The following is an 11,240-nucleotide window of genomic DNA, read 5'->3' as shown; positions in this document are numbered from 1 at the left end:
AGAGAGAGAGAGAGAGAGAGAGAGAGAGAGAGAGAGAGAGAGAGAGAGAGAGAGAGAGAGAGAGAGAGAGAGAGAGAGAGAGAGAGAGAGAGAGCCAGCCTAGGTAAGAGAGGGAGGGAGGAAGGTAGGGTTTGAGAGAGAGAGAGAGAGAGAGAGAGAGAGAGAGAGAGAGAGAGGGAGAGATGGAAGGATGAAGGAAGGGGTTGATGGAAAGAGAAGAATATATCAAGGAGAGAGGGAGGAATGGATGTAAAGAGAGGGGGAGATCAAAGGGAGAGAGAGATCAAGTGAGAGAGGGAGGGAGGGGTTGAGGCAAAGAGAGAGCCCAAGTGAGAGAGATGGATGGAGGGAGGTAGGGGTTGATAAAAAGAGAGGGAGAGACCTAAGAGAGAGAAAGGAAGGGGGATTTATGTGTGTGTGTGTGTGTGTGTGTGTGTGAGAGAGAGAGAGAGAGAGAGAGAGAGAGAGAGAGAGAGAGAGAGACTTGAAGGGAGAGAGGGAAAAGGAGTGAGAGGGAAAGAGAGAGACTTGAGAGAGAAAATGAGTTAGAGGGAAAGAGAGAGAGAGAGAGAGTTAAGAGAGAAAAAGAGTTAGAGGGAAAGAGAGAGAGAGTAGGAGATTTAGAGGGAAAGAGAGACAAACTTGAGAGAGAAAGAGAAAGGGAGGGGGATGAAGAAAATGGATAAAATAAGACAATGACACATGGGAGCGAGAGAGAGAGAGAGAGAGAGAGAGAGAGAGAGAGAGAGAGAGAGAGAGAGCCCTAATGACACCATATGACCCCTGAGAACACCATATGACCCCTTTTAACATCAGAGTACATGACATGACCCCTTATTATGCCATATGACCCCTTAGGACAAAGTGATATCCTAAGAGGTCATATCCATAGCTATAGACACAACACTTCAATTAAGTCATTATATGTATGGTAAGTAAATCAATAATCAATAAATAATAAACCATAAGAAAGCGACTAATTGCCTTCTAAAAGATGCGAGTATAAGATTGCTCTCAGATTTTTATAAGCAATACTAGTGACTAGACTACACCAAGACAAAGGATTTAATCTATATGAGTATGATATTAAGCTAAATGATTGAAAGATGGATGAATAATTCAAGCAATGATGGATTCAAGCAATAATAAAATAAACTAAATATGCAAAAAGCTAAACTAAGATGCAATAATCTCAAAAAGCAAGCACAAGATCTTCAATGACTCTAGAGAAATATCAGCATAATAATAATCTCCAAGGTGTTTCTCAAATATCTCCGGGGTGATTTGAATGAGAGATGAAGGCTGAATTTATAGGGAATTCACAAGAGAGATCAAGAAAAAGCACAATTTAGAATTAATTGAATAATTGAGAAATCAGGTTCAGTTAACTTCGAGATAGATTCCAGTTATAGTTTAATTGAAATGCATTTAAATAAGAAGTTCAAGTCGCATTAGAAATAAGAATTAATTAATTCCATGCACTTGTGATAAAAATAGATAATTCTTTGATTCATTCAAGAAAAGAGTCTTTTTGTCGTATTGAACTTCTTTTTCTCAAAAGCTTGGAGTTCTAATTTTAGAGAATAATTCAATAATTAATTGCTTTTTTGATTTCAAGTTCTCAATTTAGAAAAAGAAATAATATCTCAAGTTTGATTTCTCTCTCAATTCTTTTATTCTATTTTCAGATTAATTCCTCTTTTGCATGATTAAATGGCAAATTTATTAATTAATTAAATATGCTAGGATATTTAATAAATTAAACAGGATAATTGATCAAAATGATATTCTTGGAATGATTCAATTAATTAAATAAATATTTAATTAATATTGAGTAATTAACTTGCTAAGCAATATTTCATGATTGAAGAATTAATAATGTGCTCAAGATTGATTTAATTGCCTTTGGTTAGGACCTTGGTGATGTTGTCGAGATTAGGGGCCCATGGTTTAGATGACCAATTTTAGGGTATTACGTGTTGGTTCAAAGAATAGTTGACGTCTAGGAGATGCCAGTTCTGAACTTGATTGATCACGAACCAAATGAAGAGAAAGGTGTTTAGCTTGATTTGAAGCGATGAAGCTGAACAGAGTTGATTAAAGCGAAACCGATCCCGAACTTGATTGAACTAGGAACGATAGAAAGCAAAGATACCGAACTTGAACTTGATTGATCAAGAAACAAATCTTACTGATCTAGAACTTGATTGAACTAGACTCAGCGAGAGAAGATAAAATTGATCTTGAACTTGATGGATCAATACACGATGAGCGAAGATAAACTGTCCAACTTGATTTGATGCGATGAAACTGAACACCTACTTAGATTGAGCGTGTGATCAAAGATACTCTTTAAACCCTTGATTAAGTTTAAACGAATAATCAACTTGATGTAAAGCGATGGAACTAATTAACATTAAGAGACTGATATAGATAAAGACAATATCAACTTGATTTGAAGCGAAACTGATATGCCCCTAGCGATTGATTCGATTCAGATGGTTGAGAGATCTCAACTTGATGTGAAGCGATGAAGCTGAGATGCCCCTTAGCAATAAGAATTTGATTTTCTTTAGTTGAAAAAGATTTTTTTGCTCAACTTTTGGTGAAGATTTGAAAATTTTCTCAACTTTGAAGATGTGAGGTCATGAGGTCATCAGTATGCCCCCTCAGGAGAGAAATCAAAAGATAGCGAGGGTACATGATTTTAGGGAATTGTTAACGATGATAATAATTTGAGCACAAATTGATTCTGAGGAATTTTGAAAATTCGGCGTTGATTGATGAGAAATTGAGATTCTGCATTGATTCATGAGAAATTGGGCGCAATTTGAAAAAAGAATGAGCTTTTGATGAAAAAGTGCTAAGTGGTCCAAATTGTGAAATTGACTAGGAAAATGATCTCATATTTTTATTTCGATCCCGAAAATGGAATTAGAACGGGCAAATTAGCTAAGGGTACAATTTTCATGTCCATCAAAGCAAGTTAAAAATTAGGGTTTTGGCTATATATGGGGTAAAAGTGTCATTTTACAATCATTTTAACCCTCCAAGTTTGAAAATTCGAAAAGCCTTTTGTGAAGAAAAATGGTGGTTCCCACTCATATGCATTGATTCGAGCACCAGAGATGACATAATCGACTGCGAAAATATGAGCTAGCGGTAAGTGATCTATCTTAAGCCTATTTTTAATTCCAATTTTTAATTTTTTTGTTAAGTTTTCAATTTTTGGCACGTTGAAGTCGGGTTTTATTGTTTTGTCGTGCGAGACAGGATCTTGTCTCATACGACAAGCTGATGAAGTCTATTTTTTTGTTTTAGCCCACCAGTTTTGTCGTTCTAGGCCTACCCTTATATCGTATGAGAACATTCAAAAGAGCCCCTTTTGTCGTCCTAGGGCTAGTCTTTTGTCGTACTAAATCTATTTCTGACTCGTACGAGTTGCTGCCTCTACTGTGTTTTGTCGTTTGAAAAATAGTGAACATTTTTTAAGGTGTAAACTTGAAATTTTGATTTTGCAGTTGATGTAGTTGGATTTGCATGATGTTTTTCTTCTCTTATAGGCTAATTTGAAATGTTTCCTGATGCTCCGTTGTTTGATTTTTGCAGGTTTGATTGCCTCATGTTCTTTTCAAATGTGTCTATCCACCGACGATCATATTAGTGTGTCAGTTGTCAGAGGTTGACCGGGCACATATTGATTTGTGCGGATTGACCCACCTTCTTGATTTACCTGATATCCGTGTGAATCATGGAATGCTAGCTGTGCTTGTAGAGATTCCATTATGAGCATAACACATTCCATTTTCCATTTGGGGAGATGACCATCACCCCCAAGGATGTTTATAGGATTCTTCATATCCTTTTTGCTGGAGGGAAGGTTGATTATGATGCAGCGCAACCTCCTGGGTTACTCACTGTTAGACATGTTTTCAAAGATCTTGACATTTTGACATGTTCTATCAGTTGGGACGTGATGATGACCAGGTACAGTGAGGACTTTCCACTAGCTTACGTCTTGGCAGGTTTTATCGGTTGCTTTCTGATGCCGGACATGGGACATTGGGGTTTTTTGTGTGAATGGGGCAGGATGTTGGAGAGGCTTATTGAGACCCCTTAGAGATTAGGCTGGGGCTCTTGTATATTAGCACATATGTATCATGATATGCATGAGATCATCTTCTGGGAGGGGAAGAGTATGGCTACAGGAGTTTTGATATTATAGGTATGGGCCTAGGAGCATCTCCCAGTTTGCAAGCCGATTGTAAATGATGACAGAGATCCTGGTCAACCCATTGTATATAGATATTCAGGATACGTTACTCAACCCCATCTGAGCAAGACAAATTTTTGGAGACGACAGTTGGATGATTTGATAGCCGTGACATGGAGATCGTACAGAGGTCTAGAGCCGTGGGATGATTGGAGGGTTGTTCGTAGGGATTTGTTTGTGACTCGCCCACTCATCGGTAGATCACAGATAATAGTCAAGCGATTCATTGTTTCCCAAGTGATGAGGCAATATGGTAGACCTTAGGGGATCTCATAGGAGTATACTGCATACATGCGTTATGCAGATGAGGAGAGGCAGGGATGGGCACCAAGACTATCTTATTCCTTGAGTATGCAGGAGTTGACTAGGTTACAATGACTCAGGTGGGACTATATGGATGACATTGCAGATGTGGGGGTATTGCCCCAGTACAAGGATTGGTTCCAACAACATCCATTCCCTAGATTTATGGATCCAGCTAAGCAGGTACCTTGCATAGAGGAGATAGAGGATGATGCCCCCATGTAGGGACAAGGACAGGGACAAAGATAGGGATAGAGAGCCGAGGCTCTGAGGTGGGCAGGTGGTGATCCTGGTGCTAGCACCAACAGGTTTCTAGTTAGAGGTAGGTAGCAGAAGGGAGAGGGTGGATTCCTTGGGGCAGCGGGTGTGAGACTGAGCGAAGCAAGGGTGCCTAGGGGTGGAGGTGAGGAGGAGCAAGTAGCTCTGAGATAGGTGAGATAGAGAGAGGAGGAGTAGGGTGGAGTCAGAGGTAGAGATGGTGGAGGAGATGGGGGTGGAGAGCCTACGAGAGAGCAGGGGGCCGACGCAGTGCGGTCGATAAGAGGATGCCTGGCGGGGTTGCAGTCACAACTGACAGTGGCACAAACTCAGCTGGTGGAGCGAGACCGATAGCTAGCAAAGGTTAGGGCTGAGAGAGATCATCATCTTGTGGAGCTCAGAGCAGAGCATGATCATCAGGTCACGATGATGAGTGCAGAGCGAGATGCTCTTCAGCAGGAGGTTTTACACCAGACCAGTCGGATGACTTATTACATTGCAGCTTATAGTGTAGCTGTTCCTGTAGCACAACAGGTTATACCCTACTCGCAATACATGGCACGGTCTAAGGGAGCATGAGCACCTCATCAGGATCCCAGTCAGCAGGCTCCACCTCCTCCACCAGGTGATGAGGGAGAGGCTGAGAGCTAGATTTTCTTCTTGTAGCTCAGAGATTTTTTTGTAGACACACCCATTTTTTATAGCCCTTACGATTCTTGCTCCGATGGGAGTTTGTATATGTCAGTTGACATTATTTTGTACCCTCAGACTTGATGATTATATATATACGATATCTGATTGGACTTCATGGTACTTGTGTCGATCAATTATGAGATGTATTCTATATGCTTTATTCTATATGTATGCATTTTTTATTTAGCATGGATGTATGTAATGTAGATGAATATGAATGTTTGTTTTTGTTTCTTTTCATATGCGAATAAATGATGAAAATGAGTAATGAGTAATGCAAATATATATTTTTCTTTCTTTTTATGCAATAAGATGAATGCAAATGAGTGATAATGAAATGTATGAATTTATATAAGATGCTTATGTATGCAACTAGCATTTCAATATACAAGTACTCGATCAGAGAAATGATGAAAAAGAGACCACTTAGCTAAGAAATGATAATGCATACAACTCTCATTCAGAAGATAAAAAGATTATTACCATACTGAAATCACTCTAAATTCACAAAATACAAAATGAAATGCAAAATGAGATGCAAAATGAAATGCAACCTAAACCTAGTCATTGGATTTAAAATGCTTAAATTTCATCACTGAGCATAACAAACATAATAGGAAGATTAGAGTTCCTTTCTTTTCATGTGAAATATTAATTATCTTGTCCGCAATGACCCTTTTTTTCGTTGATATCCTTCGACAGATTTTGCAGGGACCCAGATTGCGTGATAAAGAAATTCCCTCAAAACAGACAAAGAAATGATGGGAACCTCCCTGTAGCATACAAATAAGCGGAGTCAAGGTATGTGTGGTGATTTCACCTTTATGTGAAGGCTCTTATCACAGACACCCAACTTATTAGATGTTTCCAGATCATCAGAATCATTCCTACAAGCAGAAAACAAAGAAAATATTATGCCCTCAATCCTTGCTCCTCTTAGTCATGATAGACTTCCTTGAGTTACTCAGAGCGATAATAATCAAACATATATATAAAAGACAACATAAAGTAAATTTTCATTCATAGCTCAAATTGTTTAGTTGTTTTCGGTAGTTAGGAGACAAGTGTCTGACTCAGAGTGGACGATCGGGTTTCAGTGACGGAAATATGACTTGGTTGATATTGCTTAAGACATGCAAATTGCTCTGTCGATTAACCTAAGACTAGGAAATTAATCAGTTTCAAGCCATGGGGGTTCCAACAAACCAAAATGTCACAAAAGTGACTAAAATATATGTACAAGTGATAATAAAGATGCATGAAAGTGGGAAATGCCAACATTATGTTGATAGATGGAGTGTTGAGTACAAGAGGTGCTTGTTTGCCAGGTTTTCACCTACTTGGCAGAGATTCTTTTTTTTTTTTTTAACAAGATGCCTGTTTACCATGTTTTCACCAGGGCATTTATTTTTCTTTTTCTTTTTTTCAGGCTTTTTATGATTTTTTTTAAGGACTTTGTATGATTTTTTGTTTGTTTTAGGACTTTTTATGATTTTTTTGATTTTTTTCAAGAATTTTTCAGCTGTACAAGTTGCTTGGAGCAGAGAATGCTAAGTGAAGAATTTATTCAAATGGATGGTGTTAATCGATTCACGGAGCTGTTCTCCTTCCGATGTTGAGAGATGATAGGCACCAGAGCCAAATACTGCCGTAATGATGTAGGGACCCAACCAGTTGGGTTCAAACTTCCTTTGTTGTCTTGAAACTGTTAATTTTTAGGATTTTCTCTTAGAACTAGGTCACCAACCTGAAATTCTCTTTGTCGAGACTTCTTGTTATATCCTCTAGACATTCTCTTTTGATACACTCTAAGATGATCAAACGCCACTTGCCGACATTCATCCAACAATTTGAGTTCTTGCAATCTAGATATCCTATATTCTTCATCAGTAACAAGACCTTGCAAAGAAACTCTTAGAGATGGTATTTCTACTTCAATAGGTAATACTGCTTCAGACCCATACACCAAAGAAAAAGGTGTAGCCCAGTAGGTGTTTTGATACTTGTTCAGTAAGCCCATAATGCAAGATTGAGTTGCAGATGCCAATCCTTCCCAGATTTGTTTACTGTTCTGTGTAAGATAGTCAACAAGTTTTTGTTAGATGCATCAGCTTGTCCATTACCTTGAGGGTAATATGCAAATGACCAGTGTTGTCTAATTTTGAATTTCTCTCAGAGCTCATCCAAATCTTTATTCTTGAATTATTCTCCATTATTAGTCACGATGGATGAAGATATCCCATACCTACAAATGATATGGTTTAGAATGAACATAGCTACTTGTTTATCAGTTTCTTTGATGAGAAGAACTGCTTCTACCCACTTAGTGAAGTACTTAGTGGTAGTTATGATAAACTTGTGTCCATTGGATGATGCAGGATAGATCTGACCAATGAGATCAAAGTCCCATTGCTGGAAAGGCCAATGTGTGATGAAGGGTATGAGATCCCTTGCTGGAGCATGTATGAGATTTCCATGTAGCTGACATTTCTCACAAGTTTTAGAAAAAATTATTGCGTCCTTCTCCATGTCTAGCCAGTAGTAGCCAACCCTTAGTAGTTTCCGAGCTAAAGTAAGACCATTTGAATGAGATCCACAAATACCTTCATGGACTTCCAATAAGGAATGTTTAGACTCTTCAGTTTCTAGAAACCTAAGCAATGTACTGTCCAAACTTCGTCTAAACAAATCACTAGCAATGATGACATACCATGAAGCGTTTCGGGTTAAGTTCCTTTTCTCATTATGGGAAAGATTTTCTTGAATAATTTGGTCATGCAGATAAGAGTAAATGTGGTTATATCGAGATGAGTCATGTCCAATAATAGAACAGAGTATCTGGGACTCAGGAGAATCATAGGCAGGGTAATGTAACTCTTCCACCAAGAATTCAAAGTGAAAATTAGATTCTTGTAACTCAGGTATAGATGCCAAGGTGGTCATAGCATCTGCTGCTCTGTTTGCTGATCTAGGAATCTGCTGGAATGATACAAAAGTAAAATACTTCTTGAGATCATCAACCATCCTCTTATAAGGCATTAGTTTCTCATCTTGAGTCTGATATGTATCATTTATTTGATTGATAATTAGTTGAGAATCTCCATAGATATATAACTCCAGAACCTTCCATTCAATAGCTAGCTTGATCCCGTTTACCAAAGCTTCATACTCTGCAATATTGTTTGTGCAAGGGAAAAGAATCTTGTAAGCCTTCGGGATTGAATATTTTTGAGGAGTGATAAATAGTATTCCAGCACCAGAGCCATTTTTGGTGAACGATCCATCAAATAACATCTTCCAGGATTGTTGAGTAAGGTGCATTATTGATTCATCTGGAAATTCTATATGCTGCAGTTGAGTGTCTTCAAGTGGAGCTTCAATGATTTGATATGAAATTACCTGTCCTTTGATGGCTTTGTGTTCCACATATTCAATATCAAACTTTGTAAGTACCATGACCCATTTTGCCAATCTTTCGATGAGTGTTGCTTTGTTGAGAAGATACTTGAGCTGGTCAATCTTAGCTACTAGCTTGATGGAATGTGCCAACATGTAGTGTCTCAATTTTTGTGATGCAAAGACTAATGCCAAGCATGATTTTTCTATTATAGTGTAGTTCATTTCATAAGACACCAATGTTCTACTAATGTAATATATAGCTCTCTCTTTTTTATTTTCATCTTGTTGTGCCAGAAGTACCCCCAATGATGAATCAGTGGCTGATATGTATAAGATCAATGGTTTTCCCTGAATTGGTGGCATTAGTATTGGTGGATTGGACATATACTCTTTGATCTGCTAAAGGTCTTGTTCACATTCTTGATCCCAGTTGTATATTACTCCTTTCCTCAATACTTTTGTGAAAGGTTGAGCTTTGTCTGCCAGCTGAGAAATGAAGCATCTGATTGATTGGAGACGTCCCTGTAAACTTCTCATTTGACTAATTTTCTTCAGAGGTGGCATTTCAATTATAGCTTGGACCTTCTTAGGATCAACCTTGATTCCCTTCTTTGAAATGATGTAGCCAAGTAGTTTACTAGATGTCACTCTGAATGCACACTTTTTTGGATTTAGCCGGAGTTTGAATTTTTCTATTCTATCTAGTATAGGGCCTAGCTCTCGAATATGCATGGATCTCTTCATAGTCTTTACTAAAGTGTCATCAACATAGTCTTCCATATTCTTATACATCATATCATGAAATATAATTGTTACTATTCTTTGATAAGTTGCTCCTGCATTCTTCAGCCCAAATGGCATGACATTCTAGCAAAAGGTTCCCCATGTATAGGTGAAAGCTATCTTTTCTTGATCTCTAGGAGCTATTTTGATCTGATTATAACCAGAGAATGCATCCATTAGTGAGTACATCTCATACCCAACAATCATATCAACTATCATATCAATATTTGGTAATGGAAAGTCATCCTTCAGACAAGCTTTTTTGAGATCTTTGAAGTCTATGCAAACCCTAATAGATTTGTCTTCCTTTGACACACGAACTATGTTTGAAATCCATTTCGCATAGTCTATAGCTCTAATAAATCCAACTCTTAGCATTTTTTCTATCTCAACTTTGACTAGTAGTGCCAGATGAGGGTGCATCTTATGAAGTTTTTTCTTGACTAGTTTAACTCCTGGTATGATAGAAAGATAATGCATGATAAGATCAGGATCCAGGCCTGGCATATCAGAGTATGTCCATGCAAAATTGATCTTCTTTTCAGAAAAGAGATGAGTGAAATCTTTCAATTCTTCTGCTGATAATGATTGAGCTACATGAATGATGTGTGGTGTCTCTTGACTCCCAATGTTCACTATTTTAGTTGGCTTGATCAATATAGAAGACCTCTCCTGGAAGTGACTTGGCAGTATATCAAGTATCTCACATTTAGGCACCTCAGAGAGGTTTTCACCCTTAGGTACGTCCTTTATTTTCTCTTTTTTAGATTTTGACACCGCCACAATGTGGTTTTCACCATCAGATATTTTGTTTTTATTTTTCTGATTTTTGCGACTAAGATACTTGATATCTATTTTAGTCATGTTTTCACTCTGTTCGCTGATGGAAGAGTACATGGGTTCAATTGCATTTAGGTAATAAGCTAGCGTATAGTCATTGGCAAAAGTAGGTACATTCATGGGTTGGTCTTGTAGACTACAGTCAATTAATTCAGGATGTACCAAGGATAGAGCGTGGATAGGTTTGAAGGAATTCACGGTATTGTCATCACAACTACGGATCGAAAAGTCGAGTTCTAGAAGGATACCTTGCGTAAATGTCTCAAGACCAGGAAAAGTCGGAACATGATTATTAAAGTGCATGTTAATATTTAGTTGACCTAATCCAATAGACCTACTTGTAGCATTGTTCTCTACGCCAGGCTGAACTTCATTTTGAGGTTCGACAGTAACAAGATCAGTAGATAGATTCTTGCCATTTATATAAGAGGATTCAGAGTTTGATTCTGAGTAGATATTGTCATAAACAAGACTATTTTCAGAGTCCTCAGAGTCATTGGATGAAGTTTCCAAGTCTTCTTCAAGTGGTTGAGTGAATGTATGTATGGTATCAACACCAACATCTTTAATGTTGCAAGTTCCTTCAAGATTTGTCTCATTTAGCATTTGTATCTGACACACCTGTTGACATGATCTTGATGGTTTTGTGACTCCCTGTCGTCTACTCCATTTAGCTTCCTCTAGACTGATG

This window comes from Cryptomeria japonica, chromosome 10 (assembly GCF_030272615.1).
Source record: "Cryptomeria japonica chromosome 10, Sugi_1.0, whole genome shotgun sequence".
NCBI lineage: Eukaryota > Viridiplantae > Streptophyta > Pinopsida > Cupressales > Cupressaceae > Cryptomeria > Cryptomeria japonica.
This window is presented reverse-complemented; position numbering follows the sequence as displayed.